Source organism: Uloborus diversus, chromosome 1 (assembly GCF_026930045.1).
Source record: "Uloborus diversus isolate 005 chromosome 1, Udiv.v.3.1, whole genome shotgun sequence".
NCBI lineage: Eukaryota > Metazoa > Arthropoda > Arachnida > Araneae > Uloboridae > Uloborus > Uloborus diversus.
Window position 1 is genome coordinate 374,950 of NC_072731.1, and position 26,542 is coordinate 401,491.

The window sequence follows — 26,542 nt, forward strand, 5'->3', positions numbered from 1 at the left end:
TGTGTTGTGTATACACAACATGTTCCCAATATCTCAACTTTGAAAGCTCAAATAACGTTACAGGTATGAGAAATCACCCCCCCCCCCTCCCTCCGGATGTGTGGAAAATATTGTGTTTTGTATGCAGTACCTGGAAAATCTCGATGTTGATCACATTGGACCCAATTTGTTAGCAAAATTCATATTTTGTGAATAAAATTGATGCATATATATATTTTGTCAGTTATCATTTAATCCTTCAATATTCACAGCAATACACCTTTTTAACGCCAAAATTTCCCCTGGTGATGAGTTTTTATACTATTTTCTTATTTCAGAAATCAAAATCCCATGGTCTACTGTGTACGCCGATGAAATTTGGCAATGTTTCGTCCAATACTTCACTCGCTAGAGGGCTCTGAACACCTCACTTTATTTTGTAACCACCCTGTACGTGTATCAACTCACTTAAAATGTTCCAATAGGTATATGAGTATTTAATTCTTTTTACTTTCTTCTATATCTAATATATAGAAGAAAGTATTGGATTCGTGCAAATTTTCGAATTTCGAATTTTGACGGATTCGAACGTTTTGAGGTGTGCTGAGTCCATTTCGACCATTTTTGGAAAATGTCTGTCTGTCTGTGTGTATGTGTGTGTGTATGTATGTATGTGTGTGTGTATGTATGTGTGTCACGTCTGTGTGTGACCAGTTTTTTGTGGCCGCTCTACAACAAAAACTACCGCATGAAATCGAACGAAATTTAGTACACATATGTGCCCCTATGTGAACTTGTGCCCATTAGTTTTTGGCGCGAATTCCTCCAAGGGGGGTGGAGCAACGGGACGTTTTTCGAGTTACGCGTGCTTGCTATTCCTCAGGAAGTTACTGGCGGAATCAAACAAAATTTGGTCCATATGTTGGTACTAACAGGAACAGGTGCTGATTCAATTTTGGTGTCAATAACTCAAACGGGGGTTGAGCTATAGAACGTTTTTTGTCGTCAATTGTGACTGCTGTATCTCAAGAAATAATGAACGGAATGAAAGAAAAATTTATCGGCAAGTAGCCCTTAGTGGGTATAAGAACTGATTTTATTTTTGTGTCAACAGCTAAAAAGGGGGTAGCGCAATCACCCGTTCTTTTTTTCCATTTTGAGTGCCCTATCTCAAGAAGTAATGCTACGTTCTGGTTGAAATTTGGAATATATGTGAATCCATATGTAAACAGGCTTTGGTTCTATTTTGACGCCGATCGCTCCAAGAGGTGTTGATTTTTTTTTTTTTTTGCGAATAAAAAATATTTTTATTAATGCAACAATAAGAAAGATAAATCGTAATAGATTGTCGTCTGCGTATTTCTCGTGATTTTAATTGTATGGAAATGATAGGAAATATTATCTCAATGATTTAAAATTTTTAACTGTTGCCATCTTATGTTTGTTAACAAATAAAATATTTGTAATTCATTCAAGCAAGGCTTTTAAAATAACTTTCAATTTTCGCTCTTTGCTTTGCTTTTGCAATAATTCAGACATTGGGTCAAGTTTTTGCATGTGTAATTTTGTTTTTGTTGGGAATATACCTTCTTCGTCAAGCATGGGGAGGGATCAGAAAAAAAAAAAAAGAAAAAGAAAAATATAGAAGAAAGTTTCGTGATGGCCACAACATACTAGTTTTTTTTTAAATTTGTTTTTGTTTTTTTACTTTCTTCTATATCTAATATATAGAAGAAAGTATTGGATTCGTGCAAATTTTCGAATTTCGAATTTTGACGGATTCGAACGTTTTGAGGTGTGCTGAGTCCATTTCGACTATTTTTGGAAAATGTCTGTCTGTGTGTGTGTGTATGTATGTATGTGTGTGTGTATGTATGTGTGTGTGTGTGTCACGTCTGTGTGTGACCAGTTTTTTGTGGCCGATCTACAGCAAAAACTATCGCATGAAATTGAACGAAATTTGGTACACATATGTGACCCTATGTGAACTTGTGCCCATTTGTTTTTGGCGCGAATTCCTCCAAGGGGGGTGGAGCAATGGGACGTTTTTTGAGTTATGCGTGATTGCTATTCCTCAGGAAGTAACTGGCGAAATCAAACAAAATTTGTTCCATATGTTGCCCCTAACTGGAGCAGGTGCTGATTCAATTTTGGTGTCAATAGCTCAAACGGGGGTTGAGTTATAGAACGTTTTTTGTCATGAATTGTGACTGCTGTATCTCAAGAAATAACGAACGGTATCAAACAAAAATTTTTTTGACAAGTAGCCCTTAGTGGGTATAAGAGCTGATTTTATTTTGGTGTCAACAGCTAAAAAGGGGGTAGCGCAATCGCCCGTTCTTTTTTCCATTGTGAGTGCCCTATCTCAAGAAGTAATGCTACGTTCTGTTTGAAATTAGGAATATATGTGAATCCATACGTAAACAGGCTTTGGTTCAATTTTGACTCCAATCGCTCCAAGAGGTGTTGATTTTTTTTTTTTTTTTTTTTGCGAATAAAAATAGTTTTATTAATGCAACAATAAGAAAGATAAATCGTAATAGATTGTCGTCTGCGTATTTCTCGTGATTTTAATTGTATGGAAATGATCGGAAATATTATCTCAATGAATTAAAATTTTTAACTGTTGCCATCTTATGTTTTTTAATAAATAAAATATTTGTAATTAATTCAAGTAAGGCTTTTAAAGTAACTTTCAATTTTCGCTCTTTGCTTTGCTTTTACAATAATTCAGACATTGGGATGGTCGTCAAGTTTTTGCATGTGTCATTTTGTTTTTGTTAGGAATATTGCTTCCTCGTCAAGCATGGGGAGGGATCAGAAAAAGGAAAAATATAGAAGAAAGTTTCATGATGGCCACAACATACTAGTTTTTTTTTACTTTTTTTTTTTTTAACAAAAGTAGGGGAAAGTGGGATCAGTGAGCTGAAAAACATAAAAATTTAGAAAATTTGGAAACTTCCATTCTATAAGAAAAATTTTAAGATAGATTTGTAATGCAGCTTAAGCATACACACAATCTTCGGAAACACAAAAATATTCATTACTTAATTACCCAGTCAATGAATACATTGCAGCGTGCATGGAATATACGATAATTTTTGGCTTCAGAATATTGTTGGTAGTAGTTAGTAAGTAAACATGCATGAAATACACCGTTACTCAGTCATTTCCAGCCGAGGACTGCAGTTTCGTGCTTATTAGCACTCATCATCCCGGCATAGGAAAGTGACTGAGCTGGAGATGGAAAACCTCTTAAGGAAGCCAAGAGTGCTAAACAAACTGGTAGCTAATATAGAATTAGGACAGTAATTTACTGAATATAAGTAAACATACTGAAAGTCCCCGCCCCTGGGGGATGAGCTAAAGGTGGGAGGGAGGAGGATGCAAATTTTGGGTTTTTTCGAGAAAACGTCGTAAACGGCGGAAAAAAATGAGTTCAAATAAAAATTCAAGCTAAATAAAGTTCCTATAAAACTGTCTACACATATTTATCGAATTTCCAATAAATGTTCGAGGATATGTAATAAAAAATCGATGATTTTCCGAGTAATTCTCTATTTTTTGTGAAACACTTGTTCTTTGTGATTCCCAGGATCAGTATTCATAAAAATTGTCAATGACAAAGTTGTAGAGCTTTGATTTTTCCTCCGATTTAATATGCTACTTTGTTACATTTTATTCAACCAATCAAAAGTTATAGAAATTCAAACACGCACTTTCATGGCAAAAAATGGAACACTAGAAAGAATCGCGCACTTCTTTTTTCCTCAATGAATTAGACATTCCTGATTGTTAATGAAGAAGTATTTGTGGATTACTACAACACAAATACTGTCTTCCAGGGGGATTGAGATTCATGAAATCGTGACTTTGTGACAAGAGGAAAGAAAGAATAAGAAGAAGTGTGACATCAAGCATTTTTTAATTGGAATATGTTCACGAAAAGTAGCTGGTGGAACATATTTTTTGACAAAAAGGGTGAGGGTGGGTTAAAAAATGTTGCAAAAAATTGTGATTTCATGAATGAGCAGTCTTTTACAAAGGAATCGGACGAAGATTTACAGAATTACATATATGCAATATGAATTAGTGGACTGACGAAGTGCAGAAAGTCAACACCATGCATACTGTTTAAGGAAATTGATGATGACATTGATTTAATTAAATTTCAATTTGTTGTTGCTGAGAATACCTTATCTACAAAACAGTTTGGCAAAAAGAGACGACTGTATAAGCCATATGAACATCAATGTCATTTAGAAAAATGAAACGACGGTCAAACAGGAAGGTTTGTGTTAAACTTTCATAACAACAGTCAGCTGACAAATCCGCTAATGATGAAGCTGTTAAAAAAAAGAGACAAATACGCTCCGAGCTTTAGGTGTTGCTAACGTTGATTTTGCGAAGACAGCAATCATCAGATGCCAAATTTCTTCTGTAGCTATTACTTGAGAGGAAGTCCTCCTGGTTGTTCTTTTGATACCCAAATCTCCAACTGATCACATCATTCTTCTGCTAAAATCAGGAAGAAGAACTTAAGATCCGCAGTGTATCTCGGTATAAAGGGGAGTTTTTATTAAAAATTTACCAGAAATTTAAAATCATTTAACACGTATCAACAACTCTTCTTCCCCTGAATCCATTGAGGCTGCTGGGGTCAGATTTGTCTCTCATGGTATGGTGCTCTAGCCACAGAAAAGTCTTTCAATGAGTTTCGTCACAGATCATTTATCAAAGTAGCTGCGAACACCAAGACTGATCTCTAACTCTGCCGTACTACCAAGTTTACCTGTAGTTAGGAACTTAATGGTGGAAGTACCGGATTGGGGTTTGGGAAAGGTGGAATGACAAACTCGTGCCGAAACTCTCGGAATTGTATATTGCTCCTGTCGAAATCTTGAAGATGATTTTGACCGATGCAGAAAAAAAAGATGTGGCAGCGAAAGGTCACTTGTATAAAATTATCGTTAAACTACACTGTCGCAATAAAAATATTTATCCAGGACGAAGGGGACGACGATGACATCAATACATTACCATCAGTATAGAATCACGATGTCACCTTAAAGATGATATTTTCATCTTTTAATTACTGTCAGCCCATATTCCATATAAACACTTTCAAAATATGATTAATAATAATGTGATAAAACCTATAATCACAAAAAAGTGCTGCACGTCAATTACATTTACCTTATTTCTATTATTAAAATTTCCATTTCCATTCTATGTCTCACCTTCATTTCAATAAGAATAATGAAATGGAATGTACACATGCAAGATATTCATAGTTTTTGATTACTTGTCAGCTGGGTGTCGCGGTGATTGATTATTGGCTTCGTACTTCTTTGGTATCAGGTTCGAATACGCAGTTCAAGGGTTCAGCCGGTGGATTTTCGAGACACAGAGAATCGTTAGGGTCCACGTCACATAATTGCGGCACATTACAGATCCCTTGATTGCTTTTTTGGTACAGACACACTGAGACAAAAAGAACAAGGTTTTTTTTTTCTTTTCTAAAATTATTGGTTTTTAAAATCGTATACCTAAAAAACCATTGGAAATGCGACTTATATGTATGAAAACAGTTTCCCGATAAATTAAGTTAACTTTCACTTTTATTCGGAACACATTTTTTTCTGCCGTTTTCAAGAAATCACGAAAACTGGCTCCCCTTTCCCTCCTTTAACTCCCTCTTCTCCCTGGGTCGAGGATTTTCAGTATGTTTACCTAATAATTACTTCTAACAAATTTCTTACTAAGGAAGTGCTGACTTTCTGCACTTTCGTTTAATAATGCAATGGGTATGGAGCTAATTCATGCATCATAAAAGTAGTTCTGCAAATCTTCGTCCGATTCCTTGGTAAGGGGTTGCCCATATAAATGTTACACTTTTTTAAAAAATTTTGACCCCCTCTTCTTTTGCCAAAACATACGTTTCACCAGCTACTTTTCGTAAACGTATTCGAATTAAAAAATGCTTTATGTCACAATTCTTCTCACTCTTTCCTTTCCCCTTGTCACAAAGTCACAATTTCACAACCCCCTCCCCCCGGAAGCGTGACATCATTTGTGTTGTAGTAATCCACAAATAGTTCTTTACTGTCAATCAGTATTGTCGAATTCATTGAGGAAAGAAGAAGTGCGCGATTTTTTCTAGTCAGTTTGAAATTTGTGAATGGCAAGTGTTCCATTTTTCGCCATGAAGGTGCGTGTTTGAAATTCGATAACTTTTGATTGATTGAATAAAATGTAAAAAAGTAGCATATTAAATCAAAGGAAAAATCAAAGCTCTACAACTTTGTCATTGGCAATTTTTATGAATACTGATCCTGGGAAGCACTAAGAGCAAGTGTTCCACAAAAATAGAGAATTTCTCGGAAAATCATAGATTTTTCATGACATATACTCGGATAATTGTTGGAAATTCAACAAATATGTGTTGACACAGCTTTATAGGAACTTTATTTAGCTTGAATTTTCATTTTTAACGCATTTTTTCCTAGGTTTCCGACATGTACTCGAAAAACCCAAAATTTGCTTCCCCCCTCCCTCCCACCTTTAGCTCACCCCCAGGCACGGGTACTTTGAGTATGTTTATTTACTAACTATGCCTATTAATATTCTGAAGTGAAAAGTTATCATATATTCCATGCACGCTACACTCCCTTTTGAGCACTCATTGACGGACTATTAATGCATCTTAAAAACGTCGCGAAAAACGAAAAAAAAGGCCAAAGTAAATAAAATAATTAAATAACTGTCGAAAAATAAAAATTGGAAAGTAGGGTATTGAGATGGGGGAAAATGTCTGTCTTTCGGTCTGTCTGTGCGCCCCCCCCCGAATAACTTTTGAGTGAATAGTCTGCTTCGAACATTTGTTTTTGCTTCGTTTGTTTTTTTTTTTTTTTTTTTTTTGAAAGATCTCGGCGAGTTCACCTCATTTCCATATTTTACTTTTTCGTTCAATTTTGAACAGTTCAAAAAAACATTAGCGCTTAGGCGGAAATTCGCGGCAAAAATAAATCTTAAACTTAGAAGCGAAGTCGCTTCAAACAAACATTGTGGGAAAAAGCTTTTGATGAAGAACATGTATCGAAAATATTTTTTTGGTTGTTTTCAAATTTTGAACAATTCAAATCTCTTAACATTAGCGCCTCCGGGGAAACTGAAAGTCAATATAGAATCCAAACTTAAAGGTGGATTTACTTCAAACAAATTTTGTCGGAAATAGCTCTTGACACCCTACTCGGGACTCCGACTCTGAGAATTTTGTAGCACTTGACTCCGACTCCGACTCATGTGCCTGAAAATTAGTTGGACTCCGATTCCCTGACTTCGTAGCTTTGGCAAAAATTTATACAAAAATGACTGACTTGGACTCCGACTCCTGTATCAAAAAAAGTCTGACTCCGACTCCGCCAACATCGGCAGAGTTGCGGACTTTAAGGGGAAATGACCGATTTCAACTCCGAGTCTTTGAATTTAAAACTCTCGACTCTCGAATCTGACCCTTTTGAACAACATTTAGATTGACTCCGACTCCGCAGTCATGGTTTTTACATGAAATAATTATTTTTAATACGATTTGCTTTCATTTTCACTCTAAAGTTTTTATGTATTCAGTTTTTGGCGGATAAATTCGGAGTCCGTTATGATTCTTCATAAAGATATGAGCGGATATTATTTCTTTAAGTTGAAATTTTATTGTTTTTATTTATTTTTGAAAGTACATTATTTATTTTCAAGATTATTTTTTGGCAGCAACGGAAAAACAAACATTTCTTTTTCGGTTAACATGATGTATATTTATTTTAATGAGCTTTTATTTTATTTTGTTTATTTTATTTATTTATTTATTTATTTTTTTTTTTTTTGAAAGCGGTTAAAGATTTTTTTAATTGAAAAAAAAAAAAAAATGTGTTAGCTGCTTTGTTCAAAAGATACTACTACTTTCTTTGTTCGCTTTTTTGTTTTTTACGCATCCAATTCTTCCGATGAGCGGGTCGCATTGTATTTCTAGAAATCAGGTTTTAATGGAAGAATTTTCGTTTGAAATAATTTGCGATTTTAACTAATTTTGAGAATATTGTTTAGATACTAGAAATTTGATATTGGTATACGGGAAAGTAGGCTCGTTTAGTTCTAGACAAAACTTCTTGCTACTTTTGCGAAAAAAGGGGATGAACAAGTATTCATCGTTATCAGCTGCTTCCTGTAGAACATTTTCAACGTAAAAACATTTCTACTTGATGGTAAATTCTATCAAAACGAAGTCTCCTTCAAGTATCTCACGATCCAGCTCTTCAAATCCAGAAAATAGATTTTCGCACATGTCAACACAATCTGATAAAATATCAGATCCCTCATTTAAATTATTCTATCGCATCAATTGTGTCAGATTATTTTTAAACATGTCACTATATTTTTGACATTTTTTATTCTTTTCCCTAGTTTTTGTTTTTTCTTCTTCTATACTTTTCTACCGTTCCTCTATTCGATCTTTGGATATCATCCAAAACTCTAAGAAACAAAGAAAACGCTCACTGCTGCACTAAAACAAGAAATATTTTTTGTATCAGTTTAATTGAAATTATACAGATTATTATGATCTAGTTTATATTATTCGCCACTTGGAATAAGAAGGCTAGTTACAGATGACTTTTTCATGTGACCATCACAGAATGTCCCTATTTTCGCCTATTGTGGTCTCATTTGCAGTTTTAATAAGGTAAAAATACCTGCGAAAAAAATAAACAGAAATTAAAAAACCTTTAGATCATAAAATAAATTTTAAAAAAAACCCTTTCGAATCAGAATTCAAGATGGCGCACAGTGAGGCAACCTCACCCTGCCCCATCTACGACTGTTTCACTGTACCACACTTCGTCTTTTTCTTCTAATTCAACATTTCAGGGAGTTCGTTTAAAGCCAATCTTAAATGCTTTGAATGACAATCTACTACATAGGTAGAACAATAAAAGTGATCGAATGGCTTTTTTTTTTCAAAAAAGAAATGTAAGAGAGAGAGAGAGAAAAAAACATTGCTTGCCTGAAATCAGAATCATAACGATCATTTGATTGCAAACACAAGCGACAGCTTCATATCCCAGAATCCACCCGGTCAATTGATGCAGATTCTTCACGTTTACCTAGCATCATTTACATCGTTTTAAATAAAAAAAAAATAGACACTTATTCAAAGTATTCGAATAAACACTTATTCAAAGTAGTATTATTCGAATGGTAAGTGTTTTCATTCAAAACATTTTATCCATTCAAATCAGCGTTGCAGTCAAACCAAGTCAAATATTAAAAGCTTCTCATTTCAATACTAATGTTTTCATAAAAGAATAAAATACGACTAAAACAAATATCGTGTAGCGTTTCAGAATGAGAATACTTGAGATTACTTGTTCGCAAAAAAAAGTTTGTAACAGACAGAATAGTGTAATGAACAGGCAAGCACGTAAAGGATCCCTTTTACTGTTCAAATAAAAATTACTTTTTGCTTTATAAGGTAAACATGCTTTTTCGTGTTTAAGCGTATCAGAGGAAAAGGAGATTGCTTTTCGCATAAATTCAAATAATTTTTGATAGTTAGCGATTTGTTTCTTTTGAGGGGAAGCAAAATGTAAAGGAACAACGTAATTAAAGCACAGAAAAATACATCATATACAGCGTACACGTATGCGTCATCACATTGTTTTAAGAAATGCTAAGAACAGAAGTTTTGTGTCAACTTCTTAAAAATGCATATTTTTTTTTTTTTTTACTATCTGAGTACAGCAGATAGTCTTGTTCTGGCTACAGTTGCAAAAGATTACCAATTAATCGGATTTTAGTCAGACATTTTTAAATTAAAACATTATGTTAGACATACCGGAGGTTATTCTAATAGTTTTATTTGTCGACTGGTCAGTCGGACCACGTGTATTCGTAATCTCGAGTCTCACTGACTCACTGATAAGACCATGTGACCCTATCAAAAGTCAGCACCGAATACCTAAGTACCAAAATAACTCGCCGTCCTCAATTGTCCGCACATTAATCAAAAGCGTTCGACAGAACAACAGGGGTTAGAATCTCCGGCTATGGATGTCTGCCGTGTCAGAGGGCGCCCACCCGCAAAATGTTAGTGCGGGGGCTCAAAAATGTTTCCCGTGGTTTAGCAGAATATTTTCCCCATATAAACCAATTTCAGTACAGATTAGAGATATTAAAATTTGACATTTCTAATAACTTATTCATTAATGGCTGGAAAAGAAATGTTCATACATTTTTGCAAAGAAAAAAAGCACTAAAAACAAGGAAGTTCTCATTTCTAAGGGGTGGCTTGAGCCCCCACTTGCCCCCTTATATGGGCGTGTGAGCAACCACGAGGGTTAACTGGACGTCCTATCTGAACGAGGACTTTAGAGCACGTCACATTTCGGGGTTCACTCCCAGATTTCCGAGCTGTCCGACCCTCGTCCGTCCACTGCTTCCAAACACGTATGATTGTGCTGCTGTTACGCTGCACACGAGCGGCTACTGCACGATCAGACAATCCAGCTTCACGAAGGCCGGCGATTCTGCCCCGTTCAAACTCCGAAATTTGCTCAAATTTCGCTTTCTTTGCCGAAGAGGCATAGTAAAGATTTAGTTAAGGTTTACTCTAGCATATAACCACCGATAATCATACACGCCTCGCTACAGCCGTCTATTTATATTCGGTTCGATCCGCCGTTCAGAGGGCGCTGCTCAGCATACGTATGCGCTACCGGTCTGCAATTCTAATCATTTGCATACCATGCCCTACTTAACATTTCCTGCAATTTTCAGCTCACTCGCGTAAGTCCTTCGTGGTGTTGCAATTTTCACAAACAGAAGTGTATGTGAATAGCTAAAAATTCGGAAGACTTATCTGCACGCCTAGCCTCTACCTGCGGCACCCCAGGGTGCTGTGCTACGTAATTTGGGAACCCCTGATGCATAGAATGCTCCAAAAAAAAAAAAAAAAAAAACTCTTAAAGTTGTACTTTGAATTTGTGTCCTTCAGGTGTTGGATCATCTGTCTATAAATGAATTTGCAAGATTAAAGAATTCCACTTTTTTTTTATTTACACTCACTCTGATTTTTGAAAAGTAACAGTTTAAATATTTATTTCCTTTAACTCATAACAAAATCATATGTGTTCTGAGCGTGTTCCTTTTAAATATGCAGATATTACAAAAAAATTAACAGTTCAAAAGAAGTTTCATGGGTATTTATGCCATTTGAACGACATGTAAGTACAAAATACGAACATAGTTTACTCTTCAAACACATATTTAGAAACTTGTTAAGTAAATATTTATGAAAATCTGCTATTCAATTACGAGTTTTAAAAATACGTGAGCAATTCAAACTTCTTGACCTCAATATTTCCGATGAAAAAAAAAATATATATATATATATCATGAAGCATACATATGACAAGATAAGTAATCCTACCAATTTCAATGTTTCTAGTTTGAAACTAGTGATGTTCCGGATATCCGTATCCGTATCCGTATCCGAGGGAAAATAAAGATCTGTATCCGTAGCCGTATCCGTTACTTTTTTGACGGATCTTAAACGGATCATTTCTACTCTAAAAATTTTTAAATATTTGAATAAAAGACTCTTAAATTACGTTTAAATTAGGTTTTATTCCCTAGTTAAATTATAAGGTATCATTTCAGAAGCCAATCTGTGCCCCCCCCTTGTTGCAAGAAGGAAGGGGAAATAAGTTTTAAAAGTGTGTATCAGTGTGTCTTTTTGTGGCATCGTAGCTCCTAAACAGATGAACCGATTTTGATAGTTCATTTTTCGTTCAAAAGGAGACTTGATCGAAAGTGTTCTTAGCTTGGCATCGTTTTTGTAGAACTTTAATTACCGGAGATATTAATTAAAAACCGATTTAACGTTTTTCACAAATATGGTAGTAAAAATTTACCCGTACGTTAAAATTGTTGGGCCTAATTGAGACAGCAAAGTTTTCTGCGTTTGATATTTATTTGAAACTTCAAACTTATATACAGTAGGGGCTATAATCTTGTTGAGTAAATTTTAAGTGCAATTCTAAGCCTTTATACGCGTGATTGGTAGCGATTTCATAGTCGGAAGATAAGGAGAAAAAGCTCAATGATTTAAAATTTTTACCTACTGTCATTTCATATTTGTTAACAAATGTGTGTTCTGACCTGTTTGTTTTTTTAATTTAATATTAGTTTTTGTTATTGATTTGGGGTTTCTGTTATTCTTCATTTTTGTTTTTCTCGGCATCCTTCAAAAAAACTGAGACTAAATTATCTATTTACTGTTTGTAAAGGTGTCCCGGCTCTGTATTTCGTCGGTCGGAGAAGTTCGGTGGAATGGGTCAGCTCTGCATTTATGCTGAAATCAAATGGAAAAAATTACTTCTAGCCTGTTCATTAGCAGCTTTACACTCTTGCTCCTGTATCATACATCTACTGAGTAAGCTAGAAATAATTTTTCACATTCCATCTAAGCATTAATGCAGGGCTGACCCATTTCTTCCAACTCTCGCTCAATTATAACGGAGATTTCTTTAGAGTAAATCATAGTCTTGATCATATTTTTGCCGCAGTTGACATTTTTTGAAAAAATTGCCATTATTCTGACGAGAATACCTTCCGTAACAAATTTTACACTTGGATAAATGAATTGGGATTTTTTTTTTTAGATCAATATCCGTATCCGCGGATCTTGACACTAATGATCCGGATCCGTATCCGTATCCGCGGATCTACTTTTTTAACGAACCGGCACATCACTATTTGAAACTTCAAAATATGAGCCTGTGAAGAACTTAAAAAAGTGCGAAAAAAAATTGTAAAGTGCGTTCTTTCAAACGATGGTAACTTCTTCCCTAATTATAATAGAATAAATATTAAAAAAAAAAACATCGTAACGATATGAAATACAGCTTTCTAATGATATATTAAAACATTCCATATTAAAACACGTCTAAATCATTTTCAAAAGAAAATTTTTTTTATTGCCCCAAAACAATTATTACACTGTACTAGAAATTAGGCTGGGATCGCAATGAAAACCCACAGGAAAAAAAAAACAGAATGTATACATATTTTCCGTAGATGAGAAATTCCATGTCACATGAAGCCAAAAATGTGAGTTTTTGATCTCATGATTTCCAATTTTAATAAAATTTTGAATGATGGACACATACGACGACAGGTTAAGTAATCCTGCGAATTTTTAAATTTGCACTTAATTTTTTTTTTTTTCAAAATATAGACATGTAAAAAAAATTTCTTATACATTCCGTAAAAATAGATTTTTATATAAATCGATTTTGCAACTAAACCTATTTTTGTTGGAAGCAAAATTAATTACTGCTAATGATTTCAATACCGGTATACCGGTATATCGAGCAATTTTAACATTTCGAAATACCAATATTTCTGAGGAAAAATACCAATAATTTCGGCATTAGCTAAAAATAATTAGTAGTTTTAAATAAAAAAAAATCTTAATTTTCTTAATTATCTACATATATTTTGAGTGTAGGGTAGACCGGAGTACTTTTACGCGGATTTTTTACAATGAATTTTCTAAATTTTATGTTTTTACTTAGGAAATTTTAGACATTGTGGTTTTATGAAGCAGTTAATGGAGTCGAAATTGGTATATTCAGTTGTTGTTCAGTTTGTGTTTTTAACCGTTAAAAAAATTATTTTTAAATCCAAGTCGGTTGCGTAAATTTGCCCTGGACACGGGGCACGTTTATGCATATTTATTTTAACACATAACGTGGTTTTGTTAGTGTTTTGAACATTATGTCTTACCATCGCTAAAATAAATCAAATTTATTACACATTGAATAGTGTAGAAAGTAAAAGCTGAACGGCATGAAGACAGCACTACATGATTGTAACCTATACATAATAACGAATAAATGCCTTTGTGCTGAAAATTAAAATAATCAGTTACCCAACGTTTTGAGGCACAAGAAAATGCAAATTACTGCAGACTTGCCCTTTTTTTTTGTGCTTCAAAACTTTGGATAACTGATTATCTATAACATACGAATTTGTAAATCAATTAAAAAACTAGTATGTTGTGGCCATCACGAAACGTTCTTCTATATCTTTCTTAAAATTCTGATCCCTCTTAATGCTTGACGAGGAAGCAATAATCCCAACAAAAACAAAATTTATCACGCCAAAACTTGACGACCATCCCAATTCCCCATTTATCTCAAAAGCAAAACAAAGAATGGAAATTGAAAATTATTTTAAAAGCCTTGCGTAAAATAATTACAAACATTTATTTGTTAACAAACACAAGATGGCAATAGTTACAAATTTTAAATCATCGCGATTTTCTGGTTATTTTCCAACAGTTAAAATCACGCGAAATACGCAGACGACAGTCTATTACAATTTATATTTCTTATTGTTGCATTTATAAAGCTATTTTTATTCACAAAAAAAAAAAAAAAAAATCAGCCCCCCATGGAGCGATTGGCACCAAAAGTGAACCAACGCTTGTTTACAAATGGATTCACATTTATTCCAAATTTCATCCGGAACGTAGCATTACTTCTTGAGATATGGCACTCACAATGAAAAAAAAGAACGTTCGATTGCGCCAGCCCCTTTTCAGCTATAGACACCAAAATAAAATCAGCTTTTACACCCTCTAGGGGCTACTTGTAGATAAATTTTTGTTTGATTCCTTCATTATTTCTTGAGATACAGCAGTCACAATCGACAACAAAAAATGTTCTATAGCTCAACCTCCGTTTGAGATATTGACACCAAAATTGAATCAGCACCTGTACCTGTTAGGGCAACATATGAACAAAATTTCGTTTGATTCCGCCAGTTACTTGCTGGGGAATAGCAGGCACTTATAACTCAAAAAAACGTCCCATTGCTCCACCCCCCTTGGAGGAATTCATGCCAAAAACCAATGGGCACAAGTTCAGATAGCGGCACATATGTGTGTCAAATTTCGTTCTATTTCATGCGGTAGTTTTTGTTGTAGAGCGGCCACAAAAAACTGGTGACACACAGACGTGACACACACACACACAGACAAACATTTACCTAAAATGGTCGAAATGGACTCAGCACACCTCAAAACGTTCGAATCCGTCAAAATTCGAAAATCCAAAATTTGCACGAATCCAATACTTTCTTCTATATATTAGATATAGAAGAAAAGTAATAAATGACGATTTTCAAAACTAAATAGCCTGAAAATACTAGTACGTTTTGAGACAGTTCGAAGCGAAGAAAGTGTCAGGGCACGTTTAAAAGTAAGACACAGTAAAAACGTGCGTTAAGGTGCTCAGACGTTAACGCGTAAACTTGCCCCATCGCCAGGTTCGGATTTATTTTTAACGTACAAAAAAATAATAATAACATTTCAGTTCATACAAATACAATTGTCAAAAAATAATAAAATTCTGCCAATTTTTATATATTTCTTCTTTCTCAACTCTGTATTATTTATTCACAATATGCTTCAAAACTTCCAACTCAAAATTTACTCGATTTGGTAGAAAACAGATTATGCTTTCTGCATGCTGGACCGAAGCTCGACTGATGCTCGAAAACTTGTGAGGATATTTACTAGGGAGCAGCATCAATATGTTATGACTGTTGGCTATCCAGTTATAATTCGTTTTGAACAAGAAGTTCTGTCTAGAACTAGACGAGCCTACTTTCCCGTATACCCATACTACTTTCTAGTACCTGATCAATATTCTCAAAAATAGCTAAAATTGCAAATTTTTTCAAACATACTTTTAAAATAATTTAAGCTGATTTCTAGGAATAAAATATTCCTCATTCATCAAAAAAAAAAAAAAAAAAAAAAAAAAAAACGAACAAATAAAATAGCAGCAACTTTTAAACAAAGCAGCTAATACACTTTTTTAGATTAAAAAAAATCTTTAATAGCTTTCAAAATGAAAAATTAATAAGTAAAATTAATATGCTCATTAAAATAAATACATCATATCAAAAAAAAAAAAATCGTTTCTTTTTGCCCTGTTGCCAAAAACATTTTTTAAAATGAATTAATGCAATTACTATAATTAAAAAAAAAAAAAAAGAAAAACAATAAAATGTCAACTTAAAGAAATAATTTTCTTTGTCAAAAAAAAAAAAAATCGTCTGCGCATATCTTATGTAGAAACATAAATGACTTTGAGTTTATTCGCCAGTAACTGAATACCTAAATTTAAACTTTAGCGTGAAAATAAAAACAAGTCATATCAACAATAAGTATTTCACAGTTAAAACCATAGCTGCGGAGTCGGAGTCGGAGTCAATCTCATTTTGAGATAAAGGAGTCGGAGTCGAATATCCAAGAATCGGAGTTAGTCATTTGTCCATAAATTTTTGCCAAAGCTACGAAGTCAGAGTTGAAGTCGGGGAGTCGGAGTCCAATTAATTGTCGGGCACAGGAATCGGAGTCGGAGTCAGGTGCCTCTAAATTCTCGGAGTTGGAGTCTGGAATTTGGCGTCAAGAGCTATTTCTAACAAAATTTGTTTGAAGTAAATCCGCCTTCAAGTACGGAATCTACATTGACTTTCAGTTTCCCCGTAGGCGCTAATGTTAAGGGATTTGAACAGTTCAAAATTGAACGGAAAATTGTTCAAATCAAAAAGATATTTTATATACAAGTTTTTCATCAAAAGCTTTTTCCTACAAAGTTTGTTTGAAGCAAATTCGCCTCACAGTTCGGAATTGCCTTGAATTTCCCCGTAGGCGCTAATGTTAAGTTTTTTTGAACTGTTCAAAATTGAACAAAAAATAGTTCAAATCAAAAAGTGAAATATGGAAATGAGGTGTCCTCGCCGAGATCTTTCGAACAAAAAAAAGTTTGTTCGAATCGGACTATTCATTCAAAAGTTATTAGGGGGGGGGGGGGACAGACAGACAGACCGACAGACAGACAGACCGACAGACATTTTTCCCCATCTCAATACCCTACTTTCCAATTTTTAATTTTTCGATATTTATTTAATTATTTTATTTATTTTTGAGTTTTTTTTTTGTTTTTCGGGATATTTTTAAGATGCATTAAGCCTTCTTTCATGCTTTTTTCTTCTTTTTCTGACTTTTACTGGGAAAGTAGGCTAAACAAGAAGTTCTGTCTAGAACTAGATGAGCCTACTTTCCCGTATACTACTTTCTAGTACCTGATCAATATTCTCAAAAATAGCTAAAATCGCAAATTTTTTCAAACACATTTTAAAAATATTTAAGCTGATTTCTAGGAATAAAATAATCCCCACTCATCTAAAAAAATTTTATGCGTAAAAAAAATAAAAAAAAAAGCAGCAACTCTTAAACAAAGCAGCTAATACACTTTTTTAAATTAAAAAAAATCTTCAACAGCTTTCAAAACGAGAAAATAATAATTAAAATTAATCAGTTCATTAAAATAAATACATCATATCAAAAAAAAAAAAATCTTTTCTTTTCCCCTGTTGCCAAAAAACATTTTTTTAATGAATTAATGCACTTACCAAAACAAAAAAAAAAAAATGTCAACTTAAAGAAATAATTTTCTTTGTCAAAAAAAAATCGTCTGCGGATATCTTTATGTAGAAACATAAATGACTTCGAGTTTATTCGCCAAAAACTGAGTACCTAAATTGAAACTTTAGCGTAAAAATAAAGACAAGTCCTATCACCAATAATTATTTCACAGTTAAAACCATAGCTGCGGAGTCGGAGTCAATCTCATTTTGAGATAAAGGAGTCGGAGTCGAATATTTAAGAATCGGAGTCAGTCATTTGTCCACCGTGTGTAAATTTTTGCCAAAACTACGAAGTCAGAGTCGAAGTCGGGGAGTCGGAGTCCGATTAATTGTTGGGCACAGGAGTCGGAGTCGGAGTCAAGTGCCCCTAAATTCTCGGAGTCGAAGTCTGGAGTTTGACGTCAAGAGTTATTTCCAACAAAATTTGTTTGAAGTAAATCCGCCTTCAAGTACGGAATCTTCATTGACTTTCAGTTTCCCCGTAGGCACTATTGTTAAGGGATTTGAACTGTTCAAAATTAAACGGAAAATTGTTCAAATCAAAAAGATATTTTATATACAAGTTCTTCATCAAAAACTTTTTCCTACAAAGCTTCTTTGAAGCAAATTCGCCTCTCAGTTCGGAATTGCTTTGAATTTCCCCGTAGGCGCTAATGTTAAGTTTTTTTGAACTGTTCAAAATGGAACAAAAAAAAGTTCAAATCAAAAAGTGAAATATGGGAATGAGGTGTCCTCGCCGAGATCTTTCGAACAAAAAAAAGTTTGTTCGAATCGGACTATTCATTCAAAAGTTATTAGGGGGGGGACAGACAGACAGACCGACAGACAGACAGACAGACCGACAGACCGACAGACATTTTTCCCCATCTCAATACCCTACTTTCCAATTTTTAATTTTTCAATATTTATTTAATTATTTTATTTATTTTTGACTTTTTTTTTGTTTTTCACGATATTTTTAAGATGCATTAAGCCTTCTTTCATGCTTTTTTCTTCTTTTTCTGACTTTTACTGGGAAAGTAGGCTAAAAAGGGCACTGCGTAAATGTGCCCCATGCGTAAGCGTGCTCCGGTCTACCCTACATTTCTTTTCCCAAAATCAATCTATTGATGCAAAAATTTGGTTTCGAAACACGAACTATGTACTAGAATATCATGAAACAAAAGTATCGGGAAGATTGCAAAATGATATTTTCATTACTAAATGGTGAGATGAATCACATTTTTGTGTTTTTGTGCACCATGTTTTCATTTTTTCTATTTCCCTGATCGCTCACTTTCCCTTATGTAAAAGTTGATTTCGAGTGTAATTTCGAATGTATTAGATCTACGAATAATTTATTCCAAACATCAATTGCAGTAATACTTTATCATGTTTTCTTTAAATTTTCGTCTCAATAGGGAAGTTTTCGATTTTTCAATTTTATTTTTATATGATAGAGTAACATGTATGAACATCATACGTGAAAAAATTTTTGCAATACGATAAGTAGTTTTTTTAAATTAATTTTTAAAGTTCAAGCGATTGTGACGTCAAATGGCACAGGAAGTGACGTCATGCGCTCTTCCGCCGCGGGAGAAACAGAAGGACGCGCAGTTGGCTTCGAAGACGAAGCGTAAGGCTTACCTCTTCGCATTTAACTCCTCGCGTTTCTGGAACATTAAACCTCTCATCCTCTCGGAAATATTCAAATACCATCATTGATGTTACTTGAGGAAGATGATTAGATTGTGCTTTAACGAATCCGGCCCCCATTAGTGTGTTCAAAAGGATTATTGAATTTCTAAAAAATAAAAATATCAGCGCGCTCAAAATGTCCGTAGTAAAAACAAGGGATCTTCGGCGGAAGGCTGCCCATTAGTGCCCTGTGACGTAAGCTCGTGACGTATCAGAAGAGCGCACTTTTGCGCGTGGATTTTTAAAAAATCATTAAAAATCAATCAATTAAAATTCGGCGATGGTGAATTTTTTAGTTTTGAGGGTCAATTAACAATATCCAATAGTCAAAATATGAACACTAATAGGTTGCAACATCCCTATTGTACTGAATTTTGGCAAAAGCCTTTTTCTTGTTAGTAAAACAGATGGAAATTTGGTGTCACTGGTATTGGTTTGTTGTCATGTCTCGCTTTATACTTGGAAAGATATAATATTTAAAAGCAAGATAATATTTAGTGCCTAGAAAAGTTGCATTGAGGTTAAGCATAATCATTTGAAACATATTTTCAGATATTTACATAATTGTAAGTGTAAAGAATTTTGAAAAGAATGCAAAAACGAATTAGAGAAAATAACAAGATTAAATTTAGTCAAGTTTATCGTAAATTTGAAACCAAAGGTCTAATAATAAAAATCAAACCCAAACCTCCTGCTCAAGAGCAAAAAGATGTTAACATTGGAATAGTATCGTCGCTCGGAAAGAAATTACAACTAGCTATACATTTAGGAAAAAAAAACAATACACACAATACAAAAGAAACACACAAACACACATTTATCCAAAAATAGCTCGCAAGAGAGAATTATTTGAAGATGAAGCACTTTTAGACAATTAGAGGAGGTGTATCTCGCGCATTGATAACAATACCACCGACCTGCCTGAATTCAGAAAGAGTACGTTTAACTGTTGGAAAGTATCTAAATGAGTTCTTGGCTAGGAAACAAGTCAATTGATAAATAACGTTTTTTACTATTATTGATTTTTTATTATGACATTTGTTCCTTCATTTTACATTTGTTCACAATATGTTTTCATAAATAATGCAATTTTTGTACAAAATTACGAAATGTGGCAACGAAACAATATGGTTTCAAGTATTCTTTGAGAAATTTCAAATACCGGTATTAATACCGGTATTCAGGTTTCACATTTTAAAAATACCGAAAACCGGTATTGATTTTTTGGTCCGGTATTGCAATCCCTAATTACAGTTAATACATTTTGTAACTACTTCACTTTAATTATTTTTATGTAGCTTCAACTGATTAAAGCAGAGCAAGGATGTGAATGACTAATGAGTTCTTAAAAAATGCACAAAAACAAAACCCTCTGTACATTTTTTATGTTTTTTTTTTTTTTTTTGTAGCCTTTTTGTCAGTAGTATTTTTAAGATTATTTTATACAGGATAACAAATTGAAAAAACGAATTTATAAATTGAAGTTACGATTTATAATTAACATTTGGAATAAGTAATACTTGAACTTCAAATGTAATTTGAATAAAACAAGAAATAAACACATTTCTAATGAAATAAATAATAACTTATTATACGATCTTAAAGAACATCAGAAATGCATTGTATTTTGAAACATGTTTTGACATTCTTTAAATGGAAAAAACATGTTATTTAAAGACCAAATTCATTCATCACAAAAAATCTCAGTTAAATATCAGTATGTGTCAGTGAATTGGATTTACCGACAAAAAAAGAGAAAAAGTTCTTTTATCCTACACCCCCCACCCTCCCTCTAAATTGCCTGAAAGTTATCTCTAAGGACGAACGCCAGCATTTTTTATCGTCTAAGTGCACAAAAGAGAAAAATGAATTTTCTGCCTTGCACATCCTTATTTTAAAGAGAATATCCTTGTAGAATTGTTTTTTATTTATATTGACAAGAAGTACTGTAAGATCTTAATTGAAAAACTCTTAATATCTGGAAGAAAGTAATTTTCCAATGATAAAAATAAATATGATTAGAGTATTTGTAGTTTAGTTTTTTGAATAACTTCCTTTTTATGTTACCCTTCCTGCCTTCCTCTCTGTTATCTTCCCCCCTCTCGGAATTTTAAGTGGAGATTGCGCCCCCCCCCCCCAAAAAAAAAGAAACTCGTTTTTATCGATAGTATAATCATTCTCTTTTAGTCGCTCTGTTTCAGTCAATTCCAAAAATTTGATTTTATTTGCTGAAACCTTTAAAATTAGTGAACATATCTTTTTAATAGAGAATGAAGATGAAAGCCTTAGAAATGAATTGCAACAAAAATACTTTCCCCGACAATTAAAACGTTAAAAAAGTATTACGTTAATACATTAATATATATATATATATATATATATGTGTGTGTGTGTGTTTCCTTTTTTTTTATTAAAGCTTAAATCTAAGAGGACGTTCAGAAAAGGTTTGATGACTTTTTGCTACAGAAAATCGTTTTTTTTTTAAGTATAACTGTTTTGATGTTTTTGTTTGTTTAAAATCTTTTTTTTTCTTTTTTTTTGGGGGGGGGGAGTTCCTTTAACCGAAAGTAGGCTACCGTAAAAAAAGTCTAGGTTACCTTGGGAATTCGTTAGTTTTGCTAATAACGTGAGTTGCATTAAATCATTTTTAATGGACCTTATTTTCAGAAGAGACAATATTAAGCACGCCATAGCTATTCATTACAAGCTCGAAAGTACAATACATGCATTAAATACAATAAAAAGCTATATAATTATCTTTAAGAACATTATTAAATCGGCCACAAACTCGTAGAATACACTACAATACCGGTAGCGAAAATAAAAATATTGGAACAAAGGTGCATAGTGACGTCAAGCCAATTACGTTGCGTTTTTGCGTCACGTTGTATTTCGTCAATTTTCTCTTAATTAAAAATGAAAGATTAATTAAAAGACAACTTTTTTTACAAGCAACACCACATTTTCATAAGCAGCGAATTATAATTTATCCAAATTCAATTACATATTGCGTTTTCCTGCCATGCGCAAATAGCTCATTGAATAAAATTAATTTATTTTCATATAAAGAGAAAAAAGTCCCTTTCTGGATTGTGAATGTTTAATTTCACTATTTTATCCCCATTAGTAGTTTTGAATGATCAATAACTATGTAAAAACCTTACGCTAAAAATTCAAAAAATGTTAATCTCCCTCTCCCCACCCCCCTCCAGAAAAAATCGACAAAGAGCATTAACAAAATTCTAGCAATTTGTTTAGTCTAGTTTATTTTATAATTAAGTTAATATAAATTATTTTTGATTAAATTGCATCGCTTCTTTATTTACAAATGGAATTTTTAATGGTTTCTGCTGTTCTGGTAAAACGAGACTTTAAAACGAAATTGATTCCTTTGAAGAATGCAGAGAAAGACACCAGATAGAATAGAGGAAGAAGCTTTTTACGTATTTGCGGTTTTTATGATTAATATTAGAGCAAAGTCAGGAGTTGCTGTTAAGAATATATTTATTATTAGCTCCAAAAAGAAAGAAATATGTCATTATATGTGGATGAAAGCACCTTCAATTTTAGTTTTTTAAAGCAAAACACATTTTTACAGTATCTCCGCTATACATGCATACAATGTTCAGGGATGTGCCGACCAAATCTTGCTTTTGGAGCAATCTGGGTAGCAGGAAAATGATGAGTTTGGAGCAGCTTGGAGCAGTAAAACGGCAAATTTGGAGCAGCCTGGAGCAGTAAAATCGCAAATTTGGAGCAAGATGCAGCAAATTTAAATTTGGCATCAATTTGGAGCAACTATGTATATTTAAGGGCTGGAAAAATCTTTAAAATTTGACATGCCCCGCCGAGCATGTTTGTTTAAAAAATACATACTCGCATGTATGTGTGTGTGTGTGTGTCTCAAAAATATATTCAAAAAGGTTTTAAAAAAAAGCAAAAAAAAAATGGTTAAATTTAAAAACTTTACTTACTCGTATGGTGGCCAGCAAAGCCGCCTGCCAATGCGAAGGTCTCGAGTTCGAACCTGCTGGGTGCATTTTGAGTTTTTTAACTGTAGTTTATTTTACCGTAAAATTTTCAGAAAGTGGGGTTTTACGGTAAAAAATACTGCCAACATGAATGCCAGTAACTTTTACCGTACAATTTCAGGTTTTTTTAACAGTGTAGGCAACCTAACTTTAGAGTTTTATTTACAGCTTTAACCTTTTACTTTTGATAGCTATTTTAGAAACATGATGAAGGTAATACACTCATTTTGGGATAGCTTTTAGTCCCAACGTCACCAAACGTCACAAAAGGTCAACTTCACCAAAGTCTATTCTGAGTCACCAAAGAAACATGTTTGTTTTGCAAGCAGACTGATCCTGTTTGAATAGTAAGTGACAAACCACTATGCAGGGGATAGGTGTTTAGAGCTTTATCAGTTATTCATTAAGTTCAATATTCAATTTTTTTAATTTACTTTTATTATTCGCCTTTTGAAATGCTGGCACTAATTTCTGAAAAAGCTGTTCTAGTTTCGCTTATACACAAATAATAGAATAAAATCAAACACTGCTCGACATTGAAAATGCAACACCGAGAAGGAGTGGTCCAAAAGGGATGAATTTTGGCAAAAAGACAGAGACAGCATGAAACAGTAAATGATCTTTATTTTGAACCGATATTTAGATTGCAGAACGAGAACGACGTCGCCTCAGTAGGATGTAGGACCGGCGCAAACAGCGATGCACGAAGAAACGTGTCTAGGTACAGAGTCAATAAGAGTGCGGATGGTCTCCTGAGGGATGGCTTTCCATTCCCTCTCGATCATTTGCCAAACTGTCCTCAGAACCAGGCATCACAGGAATAGCATCTTATATGTGCTCAATTAGTATCAGGTCAGGAGAGTACGGTAGCTACAGAAGCACCTGTACATCTTGTAGAGCATGTTGAGAATCGCAAGCACAATGTAGTAGGGCATTGTCCTGCTGAAAAACTGCATTGGGCGCCTCTTGAAGGTAAAGGATTGCCACCGGCTGCAACACATTCTGCACGTTTCGTTCGGCCGTCATAGTACCCTGAATGTGAACTAGAGGTGACGTGGTATCATACGTAATAGCACCCCAAACCATAATGCCGGGATGTGGGGCGTTCCACAGATGCTACAGCATTAAACGTTACTCCACGTCGACATCACACTCGCATGCGGCGACTTGCACTGGAAAAACAAAAGCGTGACTCATCTGCGAACATGACTTTCCGCTAATTCGTCATCCGATTCGCTGTAGCAACTAGTTCATTTCAATTATTTTTATGTAGGCTTCAGCTGAGTAAAGCAGAGCAAGGATGTGAATGACGAGTTCTTAAAATGTGAAAAAAAGAAAAAAAAAGTCTGTACATTTAACGGACAGGCCATTTGCAACCAATCGACGGGAAACGGTTCTGGTCGAAATGGGAATATCCTGGGTGTTTTGCACATGCATCAGAATGGAAGTACACGTGGCTTGTGCGGCTGCCACCACTTTAGCTTTGGAATCAGGATATGATAAGGGGAAAAAAGTGACCTTTAAAGAATGTTCAAAAAAATTGCACAAAATCATTCATTTAATACTTTAAAAACGGCCATATTTTATCCTATAGAAAAACCTGTAAAATATATAAAGCGAAGATAGTAATGGCAGTAGAAAAACACAAAAAAAAAAAAAACATTGTTATTCAACATCGTCATCATCCTCATCTTCGAAATTGTGCAGAGACACTGAATTTTCACATATTTTACCTAAACACTGCATGCAAAACTTGGAACATTGAAGGTCTGCGTTTTCATTGGCATCTGAAATCACTGTCTCACATAATAACGGTTCTTCATCTAATTCAAATTCATTATCATCATTCATAGCATCATTCATTCTTTAACATCTAATGTTTTGTGACACCTAGTCACAAAACATTAAGTGACGGTAAAGAAGAGGAGGAATGAAAGAACGGAAGTGACGAGGTGTGTGACGAAGCTCACAGATTCAGTGAGAGCTGCCACGCTTGTTTTTTATCCTTTCTCTGAGAAACCCAACCAAAAAACGAGGGTAGTTTAGGTGCTAGTTAACATTTTAGATGATCTCGTAAATTATCGTTTGATTTGAAAACAGCAGCATCATGGTGAAAAACTGTGGAAGACTGAACAGAACGTTCATTTCTTAATACTAACAAATGTTTTCTTCTGAAGTTTAACTTCCTCAAAAGAACTTCCTAAAATTGAAGGCAGTAATTCTCACCGACATATTATTCATTGTTACATAATTATATGGAATCATAATTTTAAAAAAAAATCATACTTGAGTGATATTTGCTACCTAAAATGCACAAAAATACCATTTTGAGATAATAATAATCTTTTTAGCAAAAAATAAAAGTTTTGAACGTTTTTTGATGAATTTCTATGGTTACTGTGAGTGAGGTTTTTTTTTTTTTTTAATTCTTACTTAATATTACAAAAGAAATTAGGAGCGGCTTTACGATTTATGGTACTTTCAAAGAACTAAACAGATCAGCATTGAATTTTCACACCAAAAATTTTGCATTTCAGAAAAAAAAGATGAAAACACATCTTGCAGATCAAATATGTTTATAGTTTTTTATGGGAGAAAGTCGATAAACTACAAGCACCAATTGAGACATACATAGCATTTTTAAAACTGAAAAATACCAACTATTCACTAATATATGAGAGAAAATATTTTTAAAAAATACCCTAAAATTTGTTTAAGAAATTTTATTTAAGGAGCTTATGTGTTCAGCTGCTTATTGCGTAGAGCACAGAAATTTCAATTTTTTGGTGTCAAAAACAAATGTAAGAAATTTTTTATTGGTTATTTTAGGCTATGTATCAAAACAATATTACTTCTAGAGCCTACAGTTTTTTTCAGAACTGAAAAATATTCATTTTTGACCGAGTTATAAGGAAACAAAAAGTAATAGGTGGCCATATTTTTATCTGTCATTTTGTATAGAAGCTCACATGAGAACTTAGAGGACTTTTCAAAATTTGTTCTACACATGTTCAGGAATCAATCCTGAAAATTTCAGCTAATTATTAATTTGTGGTACATCGACCGTATTTTCGGTCTAAATTTACTGCGTTAATAGTGACAAGTACAAATTAAATACAAGATATCATTAACGAAAATTGGCTTTAATAATATATTATTTCAATACTACTATGGAATTCCATTTGCAATTAACATAAATTATGCAAACATTTTAGCGCGTTTTGAGAGAGAGAACCATAGTAGTTTCATATTGCTCTACTACATTAATCAACGTCAAAGAGAGTAAATTACATGAGCGG